Below are 23,452 nucleotides of genomic sequence, written 5' to 3' on the forward strand. Positions count from 1 at the left end.
TTTACGTAAACCCACTACAAGAAGACCTTTGGATCACACAACAGGTGTGACATATATTTGAGGTGGAAAATTCAACTCATCAAATGGCTGTAAAGAAGCTAAACTTTAGAGAAGGTGGGGTGGACTCCATAATTCAGGTTTTTATTTGAAGCACACATCGATGCAAGGAACCAAGGAAGGAGCTAAATTCACTCAGTAAAAAAGCTTTGTTTTTGGTTCAGAATTACTATTCTGAGATCATTCACAAACACGTAAGTCCATAAAAGTATGATGCAGAAGAAGTGGAGTGATCTTTTTTTTGGTCATTTTATTTTTTATTTGATTTTTGCTCCATTTTGGTTCTACACGACCCAAGTTTTACTCTCAAGATTCATGAACTAGAGAAATAAAAATAAGTTCATCTTAGCTAGGGCACAAAAGGTGATGTAGACCCTTCACAAGTGAGTGTGCCTAACAACTTCTCTTGTATATCTTATTCAACCACATTTTTTTAACATTGTGATTTGTAAAGGTTCATAGCCCCAGAACATCTTCCATGTGAGTATGGTGGTCTCAGGAGGAACAACTCTACAATCCCTACTTCCCTTCAAATAGAAAATCCTAATTTTGCATAATTCCCTTCATTACAAAAATCTTAATTTGTAATATATGTTTAATTATTATAAAACAACAATCTACGTACCTATTTTATTTGCCTACTCACTCTTTAAGCAGACATAACCATGTCCACTCACTATTTCCTTAACGTCGTTTAATCCAATTTAACAAAAATGACATGATTGATACCATTTTTTGAAAATAGGGGCCTAATTGAGACTTATAAAAATAAAGGGACCAGATTGATATTTTCGAACAAAAATAGAGATCAAAGACATAATTTAACCTATTTTTTAATTTTTTAATTTTGTTTCATAATTTTACAGTTACATGTTTCATATTTTTTGTAATTTTGTATTTTTTGTATTTTTAATTTTTTAATTTTTATTAAATTTAAAAACAGTTAAATATAATAAATATTTGGAAAAGATCTGTTACATGTAACAAAATATTATATGGACAGTGACATTGTAAGATAAGTGCCACATCACAAAGTTAACAATCACATCTACTATAGGGACTCAGATTTAATTGAAAAATTTTAAAATTTTAAGAACTTAATAGACCATAAATTTATTAGAGGCTCATTTGAAAGTTCCAAAATTTATCCGGGACTCAAAACATAATTAAGCTTTCTTCAAAAACTAATTTTAATAAACCTTAAAATCTATTTTAAGCTTGGATTGCAAATATCATAGTATTAATACTTTTTCAATTTATAGAAAAGATTAACTTGTAAAGCAATAGCAAAAAATAAAGAGGATAAAGAAATGGATAAGTAACACAGAAATTTTAGAATGGTTCACATAAATAAAGATTATACATCTAGTGCTTAATTATCTCAGAGAGAGTGATTGCAAATTATTTATCTTAAAAAGGATATTACAACTACTAACTCAGAGAGTGAAACATGCAAGATCATAACTAAGATAGAAAAATACACCTCATTTACGAAACCTATAAGGGATGAGAAAACACTTCTCTTTAAACTGTTAGAGATGACAATCACATTCCTTAATATACAACAAGAAATGAAAAGCATATTTCTTGAAAGCACAAGAAATGAAAAACACATTTCTTAATCAATCATAAGGAATGAAAAACACCCTTTTTAAAAACACAAAAGATGAAAAATACTTTATTTGACAAAAGGGATAAATCAAGCTCTAAACCCTAGCATCAACAACATCACCTTATCACACAAGAACACTATCTGAGAAATTTAAAAGCCACTATTTGAAAAACTAGGTAAAACCAAAGCTTATTCAAAGTAATTTCTAAATTCAACTATTTTTGTATTTTGAAACTCACTGTTATGCTCATTTTATAAAAGAAATGTGCTTTAGCCCATTTAAGAAAAAGTTCATTTCATAAAACATTCAGAATAATAGATTATTACTTAATCAATTCTTCCATAGAAATTTCGAAAACTGAATTTAATTAGACTAAGATAATCAATTATCTTAGTCCAGAAAAATTATTTTAATCGATTATTAAAAGTGCTATCCATTATTCTTGTGAGAAAACATTTTTATGAGAAGTTCGAAAGCCTCAAAGGTGATAATGATGTTCTTGCACTACAAATGTCTCCCACTTGCCATTCAATTAATGTAACATCCCTACTCAAACTATATTTTATCCTTACAATAAAAACAAGAGTCAAATTTTTATGTTTTTACTCCTTCGATTAAATTCATAAAAAAAAAAAGTATTTCGTATTTTATCTAGACGTAGTTTGAACATTGAACAATAAATCAAGTAATTTTTAAGAAATATTATAAATAAGAAAAATAAAAATAATAATAAATAATAACAATAATAAAAATAAAATTAATTTAAATATATATATATATATATATATATATATATACTAATTATCAAAAAGATAAGTTACTAATATATTAATATATTGTTTAATTAAAAAATAATAATAAAGGAGTCTTTTAAACTTAAATCTAAAAGATAAGAAAGGAGAAAGAAAAAGGAAAAAAAGAAAAGAAAAGAAAAACTAAAGAAGTATTATCTCTTCATTAATGACTTGGAATTCAAAGTGTACTGTAATTTGACCTATAAATTGATGAAGTATAATAGAAGGCAAAAAGAATTAAGTTACTTAAAAAAGAAGAAAGAGATAAGATGAGATGAGATAAGCTAAGAAGTTAAGAAGTAATATTTTGCATTTAATAAATGCATTCATTACTTGGACAAGTTGACACATGTGATGATTTATAAATATATGAATGAAAGGAAGAAAAGAAGGAAATGTGAATTGCGTGAGAAAGTAAAGAAAGAGAGGATTAAGGACCAAAAACATATTTAACCCTATTATTAATTTTTTCTGTAAAAATTTTATTCTACAAAAAATAATAATAATATTACTTTAATCAAGTAATAATTATTTATATAATAGTTGAGACTTTACGGTCAACATTTTCGTTACTCTAGAAACTTAGAAATTTCATTCACATGACTTCAAAAGAATTTTCACAAGTCTTTAATAAGATTTTTAGTTCCAAACTATCTTGACTTCATCTTTTTCTTCATAATTCATCATCGTCAAAATTTTATTTTCTTTATGATTTGAACCAACATATCCATCTTCTTCTTACATAAACTATTTTACTCCCCTACATCCAAGTGTGAATAATGAATGACCTTTCTCACTCCCTTTTTCTTCTTTCACATACATTTGTGGATCTAAGCACAATGTGAAAGAGTCTCACCCTTCTTTTCCATCATCATAGCTCCCTTGTTTCCTTTTCTGCACACATGACCAATGTTGTACTTTCCATCAATGTTCAACACTCTTCCCATCTTACAATCACATTTCCACATTTATGATACCTAGAGACTTCTTCCTCCACAAGTTTGATAAGTTCCGAAGTCAATGTAGCAAGATTTTCTAGAAACCTTTCTTCGAATATAGCCTCAACTATCTTAGCAAAGCATGAAATTTTGCATGTATTGCATGTATTATGTTATATATTTTCCTATGCTTTCCAAAAATTAAAAACCTCATATTGATTATTTTAATCATTTTCAAAAGGTTTATATGTCAACATATTTCTTATATATATTTTTTTTAAGAAAGTGAAATTTAAGATTACCATGATCTTACAAAACTAGTATGTTAAAAACGAATTTTGCAATCATATATATATATATATATATATATATATATATATATATATATATATATATATCACATATATTATAATTTGATATAAATTTTATTTTATAAGTCAATTTTACAAGTCAATTTTATAATATGTAGTTAAATTTAAATTTTCCTTTCTCAAAATTTTCAAATTAGGTAATAAAAAATGCAAAAGTTATACGTAGGAAGTTGAGATTTGAGATTAAGACTCCTTCCTTGTGTATAAGGTAAGGAGGGCCATGTTACCATTAATTTTATTTGATATTTTGTATTTATCATTTTGGTATAATTCCTTATCCATTTTTTTAGATGGTGAGTAAATGATTTTGGTTCTTTTGTATTTTTTGATCCTTATATGTGACTACTATACGCAACTTTTCACATTTTAGATATTAACGTCGTGGTTTATACAATATCCATCATAAGTTTACTCTTTGTTTCACATCACGTTGTTCCTTTCTTTGTGTTAGTAAGGAATATGTGATTGTTGGTATTATTTAGTTTCGTTGTAAATACTAATGTCTATTTTCCTTCAAAACTCATTTTCATATCTAATCTTTTATCTTTTTGTGACTACTATACGCAACTTTCCACATTTTAGATATTAACGTCGTGGTTTATACAATATCCATCATAAATTTACTCTTTGTTTCACATCACGTTGTTTCTTTCTTCGTGTTAGTAAGGAATATGTTTGTTGGTATTATTTAGTTTCGTTGTAAATATTAATGTCTATTTTCCTTCAAAACTCATTTTCATATCTAATCTTTTATCTTTTTGTTTTGTTCTTTATCTTGCTTAGATTTGGAAGTCTTTTGTAATTCGAGGACTTAAGCAACATATTGTTAAACTATGTTCAGATCCACGACTTGATTGATTTGAAAATATGACATCCACGATCAAATCTTTCTGCTCGAATAGTAATTTATTTCTCGCACTCCAAATGTTTCACATAGCTATAACAATGAGTTCTCTTTCCTACCTCCTTCATTCACTGAGCATTCAAATATACAATCACAATTTCCTTAACATATGCAGACCTTGAACAAAATTTAGGTACATTAAAAGCTCTTTTAGATATAACCTCGCCAAATGGCACACTTTCCATGTGGATACCTAAATGTTGGCTAAATCTTCGAGTTCATATCCATCTCTACCATCTTAAAGCTTCCTTTCATCAACCAGTTATACGCAAATATGGAAGTGCATACACAATTTGTATTTGGCATTCCAATTTTATACTAATAAAAGTGTTTCTCTCTCTACCCAAATATCATACCAGATAATGAAGTTACCTTCACCGATCTTTAATTCAAAACCATAAAATATACGCATCGATAAAAGACAACTAATTTTGATTCTTGCTTAACATAATATAATTTTATAATAATTATTAATATATTTGATGTATTATTGGTTATATATTGCATATAATTGAGATTAATAGTTATTTATATTTATTCTTTTAATTGTTTCTCTTTCAAAATAAAAAGTTGACTCAATATTTCATCTTCTACAAAAAATTGTTTGACAATTGCACTGACTTCCAAGTGCCTCATCCACCTCCTTTTATATCTTTCTCCCCCGTCTCTTCGTACACATTATCACAAGAGAGGTAATTAAGGTCATAGGTTTTCTCACACCCTCAATCCTCTCCATTTTGCTACCATTCCACTTTAGACAAACATTTGTTTTAGTAACTCATAGCATAACGAGAATAATTAGCGATTTCTTAACAAAGTTCTAGCCTACTCAATCATATGCTTTGAATTTCCCCTTCTTACTCTATCTTTATGTCAATACCAAAAACCAATTAAGTCAGGATATCATACAATTCAAATGACAAAATTATAAAATAAATAAACGAATTATCAAATTTATCTTAAAAATATATAATAATATTGATTTAATCATGTAATTAATAGATCGTCACTGATTATCTCTGTCTCTAGATACTTCATCTCGGATCAATAACAACTCAAGCAGAAAAAAGAAGGAGGATGTAATTGATAGAATAAAAACCTAAAATGTAGCCGAAACGGCATAATGGTCGGTGGAGAATAGGAAGAAGAAGAGTATGAATTTGGTTCAAGAAGGAGGAGCAACACTCTTACCCTTTCTGTCGGCTTGAGGTGGCTGGCAGCGCGAGGAAGAAGGAGACTCCCAAGCCGGAAAAGGATCCCATGAAGAAAGATCAAAATCATCAACGGTGGCAGAGAGAGGAGCCTGAAGGTCCACCATATTCGCAAGCGGATCGGAGAAACACGCAATCATCTTTTGCATAACGTATGGGCCCACGTATTGGGCCAGTTCCCTTTTCGCTTTCTGCAGCTTCTCTTTCAGGATTCCCAGACTCGCCTCCTGCTCCCATATCAACCCCACGCACCCGTGCACCGGGTCTCTCACACGCGCCTCCGCTTGGTACGCCAGCGCCCTCGCCACCCACTTCCGCGACTCCGGCGACGTCGACTTCAAAATGTTACTCACGTTGCCCCCGCCGAACACGTGGTGCACGACCGCGAACCGCTGAATGCTCTCAGCCGGGAAATACGGCGCCAGCAGGCAATCCGATCCGCACCTCCGCCGTTGGTACTTGCATGCGCCGCATGGGGTCATGCCTTGTACTCCTTCTACAACAGCGGTGTTCTAAGAAGAAATAAACAAATCTCATCTAAAATTATTAATTTACATTTATTTATTTATTTTAGAATAAGTAAGTTATAGATTAAATGTATTTTAAAAACTTTATATGATAACTTGGGAAGTTATTCTTCTTTTGAAAAGAACTGAAGTAGCAAATCTCTTAAAATAATTGATAACAGCCACAGATTGTATGTACTTTAACATCATTTTGTAAAAAACAGCAAAGAGTTGCGAAAAAGATGTAAAGTAAATGATAAAGATGAGACACTATGTAAGAGAGAGAACTTACTGTAGTGTGAAATGGAGGCTAAAGCAGGAGGAAGAGGATTTTCACCACTCTTCTTTGGTTTGTTCTTATATATAGAATAGTTCTAATGTCTTGTATTTATACACAGTCAGTTTTGTCATTAGAATATACAAATATTGAAAATTGAGAACACGCAGATGGAATTAAATAAGCAATTAATATTCAAAAGGTATAAATAAATATTTATTGCATTCTTGAATTTAATAATTTTCATTTATTTTAAGTGTTGAGTTTCTTAAATGCTCATTAACTGTAATTAATCTTACACATGACTTTTAAAATAAAAATTATTAATTCAACATCTTAATAAAGATAATAAGCTACAATGAATGAATGCTTAATTTATATATTTAAATCAAATTCTACACAATATCTCTCCATATGGTGTACCTGACTTTAATTTGGAACCTATTAATAAATTATTTATTTATATGGATGTAAGTTTTGGTCATTAAATATTTAAAGAAAAGAAATAAAAATAAATTTCTTAAATAAGTTCATTAAGTCTTAAATAAGTTTTGAATACTTTTTTATTTGATTACTAGTTATTAAAAATAAAATTAGCTTATGTATTGTATTAGTATGTCCCAAAGGGGGACTCCTCGACCAACCCTACACCGTTGATACCTAAAGATCCACGGAGGAAGCACATTAGATTACAATTAAGCAACAATGGATTAATGATAATGAAACGAGTTAGAAAATTCTAAGTTAGGTAGAGATATAAACCCCACTCTTATCAAACAAGGTCCATGTGGATATTACATATAATCACTAATCACAAAGTATGTGAGTAGAATCATTTCTTATTCACTAATAGTAATCAATTTGGGTGTTAGAGTATCTTTGCAGACTCACTCACCAAGATCATTCACGTAAAAGGAGAGAACATATTGACATTACTAGTAGAAGATACACTAATACAAAAATGGGTTACAACGTCTCCTAACCAACATCTGTCCAAGAAAAAGACAACAAAAAAAATGAGTGATGTCGTTTCTATAATTATAATGACAACTTTGACATCAACTCCCTTTGAGACAAACGTCTAACTGTGGTTTGACGTCGATCTCCTTTTATTCGCCATTGAAGAACGTCAATTTCCTCTTAGTTTGTTGTTTAAGGATGTTAGTCCTCCAACATCTGCCGCAAAAGGACGTTGGTCCCATTGCATCTGTCGTCGAAGGACATTGGTTCCCCATGCATCTGTTGTCGAAGGATGTCAACTACGACTCCATTGGTAGTTGAAGGACGTCCGGATCCCTACGTATCCGATGTCAAATTGCTTTATAGCATTAAAAAAATCTAGCGCGAAGAACATTTCCCTACAATGTTTCTTTGCGCTTTCTCTTCCCAAGCGAACAATCATCTCCATTGACGTGTGTGAGGCCAACCAAAGGTGGGTTGTGCTTCATTTTACTCAAATGCATGTTCCTACATTCTCTTGGGTTTTATTTTTGTTCGTTTGGACCGATTGTTTTGATGCAGGGAGGGCTCTTTCAACCTCTTGGAGTTGTAGCGAGTTGTCCATTTCAAATCCTTAGCGACTCCTCCTCCCTTACGATCCAACGACGATGATGAGAAGTACAACCCCAAATCCTCCACAGTGCAACGACAATGATCATTGTTTACACTCCCTTAAACTGTGTAGACAAAGCTTTACAAAGGTTGGTTTGGTTGGCTTGCATTTAATTTTGGTTATGTCACCACTATTTAATCTTGGCCAAATTGTTTTATTGAGTTGAGAAAAAAAAATTGGACAAGATTTTTTAACCAATTTGTTTATGTTTTGGTGATTTGAGTAAATTTTTTTGAAGATGTTTTAGTGTTTTAGAATGTGTAGTATTCAATATTTAGTTTTTATATTAGTTTTATCTTAGTTTTAATATGGATATTTAATTTTATTAGTTTTATCTTAGTATGTATAGTATGATTTATTGGAGGTTTATGTAATTTAGATTTATTAGATGTGTTGAAGAATTTATAAATTAAGTTCATTTTAGTTAAGCACCGAGCGAACTTTTAGTTCCTGTTTGAGATTTAGTACAAATGATTAAACTTTTACTCATTTGTATTAAATATTAAATTGTTCGATCAGACAGTTTGAAAAAATTATTTATCATAATTCGCTATAACTTATACATTAAGGTTTATGCATAAATTTGATTAAAATTCGATTGAGACTATTTTGTGTTGTTCTCCGGATGCATTTTTGATTGTGGTCATGACTGATCACTTGCATTCCAATTACTTCGGAGGCCAATGCAAAATGTTGCTAAAATTTTGTGAAATTTATGATGTTTGATTTCTTCGTATATGTGTTAACAAATTATGAAATTTTTTTTTTCTGAATGGGTAAGGCCTCACCTTGTGAGAATTAAAACCTTGAGATTGGTGGAGTTTGTTATGAACGTAGTATGGATTGAAGTTGGATGAATGAGTGTCGCATTAGTAAATAGTATGAAGCATGTTTTATGCTTTTGTTGGAAATCTTTAGTTTCCATGTGTTGCATGATTGAAAGTGTTTATGAACGTGAGGTTTTTTTGTCGTACCTAGAGACCTAGAGATGACTCTTTTCACCGGTGTGAGGCAGTGGAAGAGGATAGGTTCGAGTGTTGCACTCTCTCGCCTATGCGAGGCAGTGGAGAGGGTAAAATAACTCTGACTCGTTGATGAGTATATTGCTCGGTGTGTGGTGCACCGAAGTTGTTACTCGTAAGTCCTTGAGGAGTAAGGGAGATAGGTCTGGTGCTGCGATGGGAGGTCGACTAAAACCGTCGGTTCTAGGAAACTAGATTATGTGATGGGGTAAAAGGTGGCAGAAAAACCATAGCTTGATTGTGATTACTATGTTTAAGTATTTTACTTGGATATGATGTTGAGTATTATTTGCAATGTCTTATTTTACTAAATCTCATATATATATATATATATATATATATATATATATATATATATATATATCATTATTTATGGTTAGTTTATCTCCATTTATTTGTTTATGTGTTTGTTGTGTGTGCAATGATCGTATAACATGTGTGTTATACGAGAACAGATGATAATGCATATGATTGTGGAATGAAGTAGATTGCGTGAGGAAGGTGTGAACTCAAGATTTTTATTCTTTTTTAGTAAGTTGTTTAAATTAAGTATTAAAGACAATGTAATTTTTATTTGAAAATTTTTAGACAATTAATATTTTGAATTACGAAATTTAATAAATTAAATTTTAAGCTTTTACTAAAATACGTTTTATCAATAATCATTTTCCACTAAAAATATACATTTTATAAGTTCCTGTAACATCCCAAATTAGGGTGTTACATCGGTCTGAAGAGGACAACATATAACCGGTCTGACCGACCAAGTCAATCCAATCAAGCCATTCTAAACAAGTTTAACGCAATATTGCATAATCTAACATAATTAGGTAATTAAACCAATTAAGTCAAGATTCAACCAAATAAGACCCATGAATCATAATATAAAAAATACATTTTATGAAATAGATGCTTACACTAAATTCAACATCAAAGTATCTTTTTGCAAGCATTTCTTCCGTTCAACTCAAGACCTAAGAACAAGATATCCCTAAAATGAAGACTATAGACCCTCAACAATGCAGAGAAGGTTATATCTTATTTACATTGTCATTAGTAAATAGTAAAAGATTAAAAAATCTTCCTATTTAAGCTGATAACAGCCCATAAAGTAGCTACAAAGGAAAAAAAGTCACTGTATATATATATACATTCAGGTGTACCTGCCATCTATCTGAATTAATTATCTTGAAAATCATGTTATCTAATTAGATGTCATAAACCTGTTTGAAAGAAAATATTATGGCAAATCGTTTTATTGAATACAAAAGAAGTACGTTGAGAGTCCAATCTATGGATGCCACAGAAGCAGACAAAACCTGTCGAACCGACATTGGTTTTTGCATTTTATTTCATATTTCGGTTGGCAAGCCATTTTCTCATACTCTCTTTGATACAACTCAAAGCATATTTATTAGGTGTAGGAGGACTGTCATATCACCATTGACGCTGAAATATTCATAAAAATAAAAACCTAAATTTGAGTTTAAAACCTCTCCTCTTTTATAGTACGAAAAAGTGTTTTAAGAATGTTTAGATAAAAAAAAAAGTGTTTTAAGAATTCCAGTTACAATTTGCAGATAAGAGAAAACAGTTACAACTTAGTATAAATGAAAAAACATCATTGAAATATTCACAGTGCTTGGTAACAGTTTAAAAAAATTTGGGTAGGATTTTTTATATCTTATGTTTTTCTTTATCTGTCATAAATTCTTTATGAAATTTGTTTCTTTTTATTTATTGAAGTTTAAGAAAGACTTAAGTATGTGTTGCCAATTATGCTCTGCAATAACTTTAATTTTTAATTATTTAATTGATTTATGAAAAGGTCTATATTTGATTTTTTTTGCCATTAATAAGTATTATTATAGAGGAAAATTAATGAATTAATTATATTATATATGGCTAACCAGTTAGTCATATAGAGGACAGTGATAATATAGTATTAAATAAGGTAAATTTTCTTGTTAGCTAAATGTGGAGCAGCAAACTACTCTCATCCCTTCTTGCAATACACTTTATAATTAATAAATTATTTAAATTAATACACAGGATAGATAAAAAACATAATAGGAAATTATAGTATATACACTTTTAATAAAATCAAGAACATTTACTATATATATTCCTTAATTTTTTTTAAAGGCCAATTAATAGACAGATCTCTTAACTCTCAACAACATTCATATTTATATATATTTTATATAGAGTTCACCTTGCTTGTATTTCATTTTCTATATCTTTTTTGTTAATGAAATTTGGTATAGTATCTTTAGTGAACTTCTCCTAAGTTATTTTAAGGAAGAAAAAAATAACTAAATATCTTCACAAACTAAAATTAAGTTATACATATAAATTAAAACAAAAACAAAAAAAAAATAGTTCAATTGCATATATAAGAGAATCTCTATATAGTAGTTCATTTATAAGTTACTGATAACTTGTGAAAAACTTCAATCTTTCCTTTTCTCAAAGAAGTTATCACAAACATACCTACACCAAACCTCATTAAGTGGAAACATCTATCAAGACCATTAAAAATAAAATCCAGGACAATGTATTAAACTGTTGGAAATAGTAAAATATATGTCTCTTAATTCGCCTCTCAAAGAACATGCAATCAAATACCAGTGTTTTCTAAATATATTTTAACTTATTATCGCTTGTTATAAAGTAAGACTCTTACTTTCAAAAATCTCACAAGTTATAATAACCTTTTAATTATAATAACAAATAATCTATCAAAAATGCTAGCTTTGGCAGCATTCTTCTTGGCGTGGAAGGAAGGGGAAGCCAAAGAAAACGTGAAAATGTTAAAGAAAAAGATTGACGTATACCCTTAGGGCTAAAACTTGGAAAGAAACAAGAAGATTGAAAAAACGATGTGATTAACATGATTAACAATGTAGTAATGTATTGCGATACAAAGAGACAAACATTAGAAAGGGTTTGATATGAGAGTTGCCATAGTACAAGAAATCTAAGGATTTTGATGAAGTTAATTATTTTACTAAACATAAAAGAGAGGGAGGGAGAGAAAAGAAATTTGTTAAACGAAAACCCGTACTAACACATGTAAATGTGTTACTTCTGGCGTGAGAGATATATAAACCTAAAATCTAAGGAGAAAACCAAATACCTTGTTTGAACAGCGTTGAAGTTTAAGAACGTGAGAAATGGACACCATAACTACTTGATTGAAAAATCAAGCACATTCTTTGCATCCTCACTTTCACACTGTTGTTGCTGATGGGGCTGTCCCTGCTGTGGCGAGAGGAGCAACTGTGCCTCAATGGGATGTTGTTCCCCTAGCTGCTGCATTTGGTAAGCTCCAACATTACCAAAATTTCCAAGAGCCAAAGAAGGAGACAACAATTCTGCTTGGGTCCCAAATCCACCATTACTAGGTTCAAAACCACCAAACACTTGGTGCTCATAGTTTCTAAACATCTGTTGCTGCTCCCTAGTTGCAAGAACTATCTGCTGAGCTTCTTGAAAATCCTGCTGCTGAGGGTCGCGAACCACCGTATGGCCACCGCCATGGCCAACCAAAATCTGCTGCGGCGCCATGTTGTTGCCACCATGATTGAACAGAGGTTGATGAGGAGGAGGCACGGCAATCTCGGCTGGTGGCACCATCCCAGGATTCTCCAACAGAATCTGCATAGTCTGGGTACTCACATAAGTGGACAATTCCTTCTTCGCGCTGTGAATTTCCATTTGTATTTGACGGAGCCGTTGCTGTAGTAACGAAATTAATCCCACACAGCCATACACGGGGTCACGCAATCGCGCCTCCGCCTCATACGCCAGCGACTTAACGGCGTCGTCGCGCTGCGCCACGCTGAGCTCGTTCAGCAGCTTCGACACGTTGCTGGCGCCGAACACGCGGTGCACGCACTCGAACCGTTGCGGGTTGTCCGGCGGAAAGTACGGCGCGAACACACACTCCTGCGTGCACTTCCGGCGCAGAAGCTTGCACGCGGCGCACGGCGAATTCAACGACGACATCTTCCCTAAGCTCCCCTCCTCTTACTTCACCGTCACCTGGATGAACCACGTCAATTCATGATTATTAATTTCATATTGCTAATAAGGATAACAATTTCTGTGATTGTTATTAATTATCACTCAAAATAGGAATCTTTAACGATTATTCATTTCTTGATAATTGATTTCTCAAAGGAATAGAGAGATCAAAAGCAAACGGTTATATGAATAGTTACCCTATAACAAGATTAGGTTATTAAACTAATAGCGTGCAGGCCGTTAAATTGATGAAACCACAATAAACGACGATGAATTGACGATTGATTAGTTTTTCATTTCGGATTCAAGAAATTATTAAAATAATCAGGTGATGAAAATAAAATACGAGGACATTTGGGATTTTAAAATTTTCTTGATGAACGATAAAGGCGATGGAGAAAGGAGAATAGAACTTACGGAGGTGTGAAATGGAGACTCCGGCGTAGAAAGAAGATGAAAAAGGAGGAATGTGAAGATGATGAGAGAGGAAGAGATGATTGTAGTTTCTTCAATTTTCAGCGCTACTGCCACAAGCAACCCTTCTTCGACGATGCTATGTGATTCCTCGTCTCGTCGTTTTTTGTTGTTTTATATATAACATACTTTCTTCACAAGATTTCCCTCTCTCTGTGTGTAGGGTACGTAACTATTTTCACAACTTCTCTCTATTAATTATTAATTAATTTAATGAAGATTAGAACGGAAAAGATTTATTAACTTAGAGAAAATATAAACAGAATTTTCCGGACCTTAAACAATATTTATAATTTTTTTCAATCAATTTCTCCCTATCACTTTAAACTAGTAAAAAAAAAATCACTAACACTCTCACTCGCTTTGTCAGTGAAACCGTTCAACGATATATGCTAATAGACTATAAATTCATTATATAATCGACAAAGTCATCAATTATTGATTATATAATGTAAATAATCTATTAAGGAAATGTTTTTGGCGTTGAAGTTATTATTTAATCGATTAAAACGCATGGTAATTCACTGAATTTCTCCTTTTAAGAGTTGATCTCTATTAACTTCTTAACCAATTTTTCAAATAATCAATTACTCATTTTTCTCTTCTCTGGATCCTATATATAACTATATAGAAACCTGATGCATGGGTTCGAGAGGTCAATGTACCCCTCGGCCTAAGGTACAATCAAGAACTCCTAGACAATAAATTGAAAAGACAGCAACGTAAATCCACGAAGACAAATTATCACCATACCGAGGACATTGTTGATCCCGAACACGATGATCGAGGACTCAAAGAGTAAACAGAATTAAGAACGTCACTATTTAAGTTATTGATCGAGATGGTACACAATCAAATAAAATATATTAGCTATATGAAAATATGAGTTTCAGTTTGTGAGTGAATTCATTATGGGTTTGAGTTGAGTTAGGTTGAGAAAAAATCATTTTTTTAAAGTGGATTAAACTCAATCGGGCTCACTTAACTCATACGTTCGAACCAGGTTGAAAGTGGGTTGACCTACTTAACCCATTAACAAATTTTTAATTTTTTTTAATAATTATTTATTATTCATAATTATATAGGTTCACAATTTCGTATTTTTAAATGGTAGAATGTTGCTCAATAATATTTGAATAGTTTGAATATTTAATTAATTTGATTGTCAAGTTTTATACATTGATACTTTAATCTTTAACTATAATCTTTATAATAAATTACTCAAGCAACCGTCTTATAAACATTGTTTTCTAAATTAGCATGACAATTTTTTTCTAAATTAGCATGACAAAAATGAGTAGTTTTTTTATTTATATTTTGTTGAATAGCATGACAACAAATGTGTAATATTAGTCATGTTTTCTTGGACTATATGGATACTTTCTTGGAAATAATTCATCATATATTGGTGGTGAGCATGATGAAGACATTGATTCTTGATTTTTCTGAGATTTTCATCTCATGGGTTGCTTAAAAAATTATTTAAATACTTAAAAATAACTAACTATTTTTTTTGTGGGATTGTGAGCCAACCCACTTAACCCCCAACCCATGGTGGGTCGAGTCAGGTTGCAAAATTTCTGGTTCGCCATAAAGTGAGTCATGCAAAACTAATTAAGGATCTTTAAGAGTTATGATTCTCACTCCATAAAACATAATAGAGCACTAACCTTGATCCATGAGAGATCATGTGAATATGCGTTCTTCAAATTTGTAATCTTGTGTGCTCTTCAACCACCGTTTTCCAATCTATCTCTTTGCCTTTCTTTTTCTTCTCACACGTTCTTGATGGGTTACCGTGAAAAGAACCTTATGGCCAAAGACAGAACTCTTATTCCTTTTATATATCAACGTCCATCAAGTTGGTTTTTATTTTATCTTTATCTTTATTTTATTTTATTATCACTTCCCATAATAATAACCAATAAGTCTTTATATTTTATTAAATCACAATTGGGCCATCATAATATTTCAAATGAGTCACTAATAGAATTAATTCGTCAATTAATTCTAACATTCTCCCACTTGACTTATAAGATGTCATAACATTATGTGATTTAATACATAAACATAATGCACAATAAAAGACCTTGCATAAATTGGTTCCATCATTATTCATAATTAAAGATACAAACATAATAAGAGTCATGGCGGTCACACATCATTTGATCGACATGATCCCTTCCATGTACTACTATATCATCCCTTTCTCCTTAATATGACCTTAAAAACGAGAAGTCAATAATGGGTTCAAACATAATGTCATTTTACAAAGCAATAACATAACATAATTTGTTTTCTTCATCATAATTTGCATGCATAAACATAAAGAAGAAAACACAGATTTTAGAAATTTATACATTAAGGAGCTCAGAGTGTCACATAAACATTCAAAACATTAACATTCAATATTCACTAGTAGACATAATGCCTATATTCTTTACATGACCAGCATACAATTTGGGCGGTAACCCTTTTGTTAAAGGGTCAGCAATCATAAGATCTGTGCTAATATGTTCTATTGACACTTTACGTTTCTGAACTTCTTCTTTAATGGCAAAGTATTTCAACTCCATATGTTTAGCACCTTTAGAATACTTGTCGTTTTTAGAAAAGAAGACTGCTGCAGAATTATCACAATAAATTTTCAGCGGCTTGGAAATACTGTCGACTACTCCAAGTCCTGAAATAAAGTTCCGCAACCAATTAGCCTGAACTGTGGCATCAAAGCATGCCACAAATTCAGCTTCCATGGTGGATGCAGCAATGACAGACTGCTTCACACTTTTCCATGAAATCGCTCCTCCGGCTAAAGATACACATAACCAAATGTACTTTCTTGTATCCACACAGCCGGCAAAGTCTGAATCTGTATAACCTATCACCTCCAGGTGATCAGATTTTCTATAAGTAAGCATGTGATTCTTTGTTCCTTGTAGGTATCTTAAAACTTTCTTTGCAGCTTTCCAATGCTCCAAACTTGGATTACTTTGGTATCTACCAAGCATACCAACTGCAGAGCTAATATCTGACCTCGTACAGGTTTGAGCATACATCAAACTCCCAACAACAGATGCATAAGGGATATTTTCCATCTGTTTCCGTTCCAAATCATTCTTTGGACATTGCATGAGACTAAACTTGTCTCCTTTCTGTATTGGAACAGGAGATGCTGAACATTTATCCATTTTGAATCTCTCTAAAACTTTATTAATGTATGCATTCTGAGACAAACCTAACAGTCTTTGTGATCTATCACAGAATATTTCTATCTCTATCACATAGTATGCCTCACCCATATCTTTCATTTCAAAGTTATTAGAGAGAAACCTCTTAGTCTCAATTAATAGACCAAGATCATTAGTCGCAAGCAAGATATCATCAACATATAGAGTCAGAAATATAAACTTACTCCCACTAACCTTCAGATATATACACCGATCAACGGTGTTTTCCTTAAATCCAAAGGACACAATAGTATCATTGAACTTAAGATACCATTGCCGAGAAGCTTGTTTAAGTCCATATATCGATCTCTTAAGTTTACACACCATGTGCTCCTTTCCTTCTTCAACGAACCCCACCGGTTGGTCCATATAGACATCCTCTTCTAAATCCCCATTCAGAAAAGCAGTTTTAACATCCATTTGATGCAACTCAAGATCATAATGAGCTACTAATGCCATGATAATTCTAAAAGAATCTTTCTTAGAAACAGGCGAAAATGTTTCCTTATAGTCAATGCCATCCTTCTGAGTAAAACCTTTGGCAACAAGACGGGCCTTGTAATGTTCAATATTGCCTTGAGAGTCACGCTTAGTCTTAAAGACCCATTTACACCCAACTTTCTTGCATCCTTCTGGCAATTCCACAAGGTCCCATACGTCATTATGTGCCATTGATTTAAGCTCATCTTTCATGGCATCTAACCACTTATCAGAATTATCACCATTAATGGCTTCTGAAAAAGAAATTGGATCATTATCAATGCTTAAGTCATTTTCTGACTCTTGTAGATAAACCACATAGTCATTCAAAATAGCAGACTTTCTATCTCTGTGAGATCTTCTTAATACTATTTCTCGTGATTGTTCTACTATCGGTTCATTATTAACCTCGGGATCATTAATTTGTTGTTCTTCTTGATTGTTGTAAGTTTCTACAACATGTGGAACAACAACTCTTGATAAAGAAGTACTAGTTATAGGAACTTGTACTCTAACTTCCTTAATCTCCACATTTCGTGAAGTTTCACTCCCGCTGGTTTCACCATTTTCAATGAACCGAGCATTTCCAGTTTCAACGATTCTAGTACTATGGGTAAGTATTTGTGAAATAACTCCGATGAGAAGAAAAAGGAAGGCATTCAGAGACCCTCCTGGCACAACCTTAGACACTCTAAGATCCTTTTTCAAACCTGCTCCTTTTCGAGTCAAGAGAGAGATAGATAAATAGACACATCTCATTGCACTGATCGGGGGCGTTCGTAGTGACTGAGGGGGTCAAAGACCAAGAAGTGAGTTATTTAACAGCCAAGCATTTGATTCTTCTTATGGCTAGATCCAATCTCCTGGTCCCTGTGGAAAGGAAAAAGAATTTCACGTTCTTCCTTTCGGGAAGGATTAGGAAAATCCTATTGATTGCAATTTTCTCCAGACCCCCGGGAAAAGCATGCCGAGCATTTCCAGTTTCAACGATTCTAGTACTATGGGTAGGACAGTAAAACATATACCCCTTTGATTTTTCTGGATAACCAATGAAAAATCCACTGATTGTTCTTTTATCCAGTTTCTTTTCTTGCGGATTGTATATTCTTACTTCTGCCTGACAACCCCAAACATGCAGGTGTCTCAAACTGGGTTTCTTATTCGTCCATAACTCAAAAGGAGTCTTTTGAACAGCTTTACTAGGAACCCTGTTCAACAAATACATGGCAGTCTTTAAAGCATACATCCACAATGATACAGGTAAACATGAATTACTTAACATACTCCTAACCATATCCATTAAGGTTCGATTACGCCTTTCTGATACACCATTTTGTTGTGGTGTGTCTGGCATTGTGTATTGAGCACAAATACCACGTTTCTCAAGGAACTTTGCGAACGGACCAGGGTGTTGTCCACTTTCATCATATCTTCCATAATACTCACCACCTCTATCAGACCTTACGATTTTTACCTTTTTGTCTAATTGCCTTTCCACTTCATTCATATAAACTTTCAAGGCATTTACTGACTGAGATTTCTCATGAAGTACTTCTCTTTATTGAAAGAATTTACATCAAACGGACCACATATATCATATGTATGATTTCAAGAAGCCGAGTGCTTCTCGTGGCTCCTTTCTTTGTGTGTTTAGTTTGTTTGCCTTTAATACAATCCACACACACATTCAGATCAGTAAAATCTAAATCCGGAAGGATTTCATTCTTTACTAATCTTTGCATTCTTTCTTTGGAAATATGTCCCAAACGTTTATGCCACAAGTAAGCAGATCGTTCATCCACTAAACTACGTTTAGTGCCAACATTGTGATGGAAAGTCATAAGAGTTTTAGCATATAAATTATCCAAATTCAATTTATATAAACCATCATAAAGTGTACCAGATCCAATCATAAAAGTACGCTTAAACAAACTGAAACAACCATTCCCAAACTTAAAAGGGTATCCAGCAATATCAAGTTTAGACAAAGAAATTAAATTCCTAGTGATACTAGGTACATAAAAAGTATCCATAAGGTCTAAGTGATATCCAGTGTCGAGGATTAGACGATAAGTCCCGACCTCTTCCACTGGAACTTTCTCTTTATTGTCCATGAATACAAACTTCTCATTTGGGTTTATGGTTCGGGTTGTAAGAAATCCCTGCATCACATTAGAAACATGAGTCGTACATCCAGAATCAATCCACCACGTATTATGGGGAACTTCAGTTAAGTTTGATTCAAAACATACGTAAGCATTATGCTCACCTTTCTTTTCGAACCAAGCCTTACGCTTTATGCAGTCCTTCTGGAAATGTCCAGACTTCCCGCAGAAATGACATTTGTCATTTTTCTTCTGGATTTTGGTTGAGGACTCGTCAATCTTTAGTGGTCCTTTACCCTTTCCATGTTTCTTAGCAACTTTCTTTCCAACAGCTCCTTGATTCTTCACATATTGAATAGAGTGGCTTTCTAAGTTCTTCAGTCGGGGTCTCCTCCTGAACTAGCATACTATGCAATTCATGTACATTCCACTTGTCTTTCATGGTGTTGTAGTTCATCTGGAACGGACCATACTCAGACGGTAATGAGTTCAGAATGAACTGCACGAGAAAACCTTCATCCACTGTCATCCCTAAAGACTTAAGTCTTGTTGCGATATTTGTCATCTCGATCACATGCTCATGCATAGTACGCGAACCGTCAAACTTCATAGTGGTCAACATACTCATCAATGTCCTAGCGAGAGACTTAACAACAGTTTGGGAGCGCTCTTCCACAAATTTCATAAATTCTTTTGCGTCATCAGTTTTGGGAAGAGCTTACTTTATATTGCTTGTTATGCTTATTTTCATAAACATTAAGCTAAGTCTGTTTGATCTTGCCCAAGCTTTGTAATGGGCTTTCTCTTCATTGCTACTAGCATCCGTGATAGCAGCCGGCTTTTCAACTAGAAGAGCTAGATCAAGATCCAACACACCTAAGTGAAATTGGACTTGCTCACTCCAGTCAGGGAAATTCAACCCATTCAAGACTGGAACAGACGAAGCATGCGAGTGTAAAGATACCGGAACAGAGACTGCAATTAACGAATGCCTAACATTAATTAACCCATAAATTTAATTATTCATAATTTAGCATCCATAGTATGGGTAATTAAAATAAAAAACATTAATAATTTGAAATCATATAAACTTTAAAATTTTGGTCACTTTGGTGACTAACAAAATTTATCATACTTAATTTCAAATAAATAAATACACATACATTTAATTGCTATAAACTTTATATAGCTTCCTCATTAATTTTAATTTAACAATAACAAACATAAATATTATTGCAAATTAAAATAAAATTATTAGTTATTTATATAAATAAAATAATTAATATTAATTTTATTGGTAACATAACCCAATAAAAATATTAAACTTTAATTTTAATAAACCATGTAATTACACGATTCACACATTATAAAATTGGAAATCTTTCAATAGGCACGTTCACACAATTTTATGCCATTCACCTGCATTCATTACTTTATTCACACAGTAACAGTTTTATTTTAAACTTGCATTCAATGCCAAATCCACGTGCACAACAGGAATGGTTTTTAACTTTCATTCATTCCTTTATTCCAATTTCAAAACAAAAATAACAACATGCACACGTAGCAGCGGAAAACATGATTCCAAATACACCTTCATGCGTCGCGCGGTCTACTTTTACACGCAACAGTTTCATTATATTTTCATTCAATTACCAATTAAAATAAAAAACACCATCACAGTAAAGCACGCATACAATTCTTGATCCATGGCAGCAGTGATGCAATATTTTAATGGCAGCATTATCATTCATAAAATTAAATTAGGGTTTATAACATTAAGGAAAAACATCATAAGGGAGAAACATCACATAATAGGAGAATCATAAATCCTACAATCTTGCTCTGATACCATATGTAAAACTAATTAAGGATCTTTAAGAGTTATGATTCTCACTCCATAAAACATAATAGAGCACTAACCTTGATCCATGAGAGATCATGTGAATATGCGTTCTTCAAATTTGTAATCTTGTGTGCTCTTCAACCATTGTTTTCCAATCTATCTCTTTGCCTTTCTTTTTCTTCTCACACGTTCTTGATGAGTTACCGTGAAAAGAACCTTATGGTCAGAGATAGAACCCCTATTCCTTTTATAAACTAACGTCCATCAAGTTGGTTTTTATTTTATCTTTATCTTTATTTTATTTTATTATCACTTCCCATAATAATAACCAATAAGTCTTTATATTTTATTAAATCACAATTGAGCACATCATAATATTTCAAATGAGTCACTAATAGAATTAATTCGTCAATTAATTCTAACAAGTCAACCCACCTTCAACCCGACTCACTTAACCCACAGGTTAAACGAGTTCAAGTAGGGTTAAAGGTGCATTGACCCACTTAACCCGCCAACATTTTTTTACAATTTTTTATTTTTTTAATAATTATTTATTATTCCTAATTATATAGGTTCACAATTTCGTGTTTTAAAATGTTAGAATGTTGCTCAATAATATTTGAATAGTTTGAATGTTTAATGAATTTGATTGTTAAGTTCTATACGTTGATACTTTAATCTTTAACTATAATCTTTATAGTAAATTACTCAAGTAAACAAATTTTTCTAAATTAGCATGACAAAAATGTGTAGTTTTTTTATTTATATTTTGTTGAATAACATGATAGCAAATGTGTAATATTAGCCATGTTTTCTTGGACTACATGTATATTTTCTTGGAAATAATTCATCATATATTGGTGGTGGGCATGATGAAGCCATTGATTCTTGATTTTCCTGTGATTTTTATCTCATCGGTTGCTTAAAAATTTATTTAAATATTTGAATACTCAAAAATAACTAATTAATTTTTTTTATGTGGGTTGGTGAGCCAACCCACTTAACCCACAAACCCATGGTGGGTTGAGCCGGGTTGTAAAATTTCTGACTCGACATAAAGTGAGTCAGGTTGGGTCCACTCATTTTCAATCTGTCTCGTGGTGAGCCAACCCGTGTGAGGCGGGTTGGCTCACCTTGACATGTCTAAAATATATAAATACATTACTCAGAAGTTAATCCAAAGTCATCTCCCAGTGACTATTATTTTCAGCCAAAGCTTTCCAGATACAATTCAATACAAAAGGGGAGGGGGTGGTTTGGTAGATTCAAGTATTGACAAAATGTGAGCAAGAAGTTAAATGAAATGAAATAGTGATTAGAATGTGTTGATTAACTCTAAATTCACTCATTCCCAATCAACTAAGCGAAGATTAAGAAAACCTTCATTATACATTAAAGCAATGCACATATCAATTAATCTACCATTGAACAAGCAACCCACATTCATTAAGCATGGATACATATTAACTTAAACACCAAATTATCCACTACATATTAAGCACACACAGAATCTGAATTACCCTAGGAGATTAAAAGATGAAAGTGAACCAAAACATAACTCAATCAACATTATGGAACAAAGAACCTCAAAGTTCATGCATTCTCTTCAGGGAATCAACCATTGTACAAAAATAAATTATTTCTAAGTTTATTTATAGGTTATATGGATGAAAAAAAATTGTAGGTAGGGGAAAATTATCGTCTTTTGAAGGTTTGTGGTTTGTGTGAGATTTATTGACGATAGAGACTGAAATAAGATTATCCTAATTCTACTAATCATTGAAATCAAAAAGAGGAGAAGGTTTTGAGGTGAGATTCGAAGGAGGTTCTTGTGTAAAGTATCAGAAGAAGTCGAGCTTGATAGGCATAAAATTCACCCTATTGTACCCTATGGATCAAGAGAAACCCAAACATGTTATAGGTATAGTTCTTGTGCAGCAAGAGTGACTAAGCAATCATAGGTGCAAAATCTTAGGGTGTTAGTCA

The 23,452-nt window shown here is 32.4% G+C and overlaps 2 pseudogenes across 2 annotated transcripts; both read right to left on the reverse strand.

Moving 5' to 3' along the window:
• Positions 1–5,630: 5,630 nt before the first annotated feature.
• Positions 5,631–6,767, reverse strand: LOC114179582 (LOB domain-containing protein 23 pseudogene; annotated as a pseudogene). The gene is made up of 2 exons (XR_014993277.1): positions 6,687–6,767; positions 5,631–6,400 (listed from the first exon to the last, which is right to left on the reverse strand). The product of XR_014993277.1 is annotated as an LOB domain-containing protein 23 pseudogene (transcript).
• Positions 6,768–12,195: 5,428 nt separating this feature from the next.
• LOC114178941 (protein LATERAL ORGAN BOUNDARIES pseudogene) lies at positions 12,196–13,921 on the reverse strand (annotated as a pseudogene). The gene is made up of 2 exons (XR_014993523.1): positions 13,752–13,921; positions 12,196–13,352 (listed from the first exon to the last, which is right to left on the reverse strand). The product of XR_014993523.1 is annotated as a protein LATERAL ORGAN BOUNDARIES pseudogene (transcript).
• Between the last annotated feature and the right edge of the window lie 9,531 nt (positions 13,922–23,452).

The sequence above is a fragment of the Vigna unguiculata genome, chromosome 3 (genome assembly GCF_037176805.1).
Source record: "Vigna unguiculata cultivar grain cowpea cultivar isolate G323 ecotype 2 chromosome 3, ASM3717680v1, whole genome shotgun sequence".
NCBI classification, from domain to species: domain Eukaryota; kingdom Viridiplantae; phylum Streptophyta; class Magnoliopsida; order Fabales; family Fabaceae; genus Vigna; species Vigna unguiculata.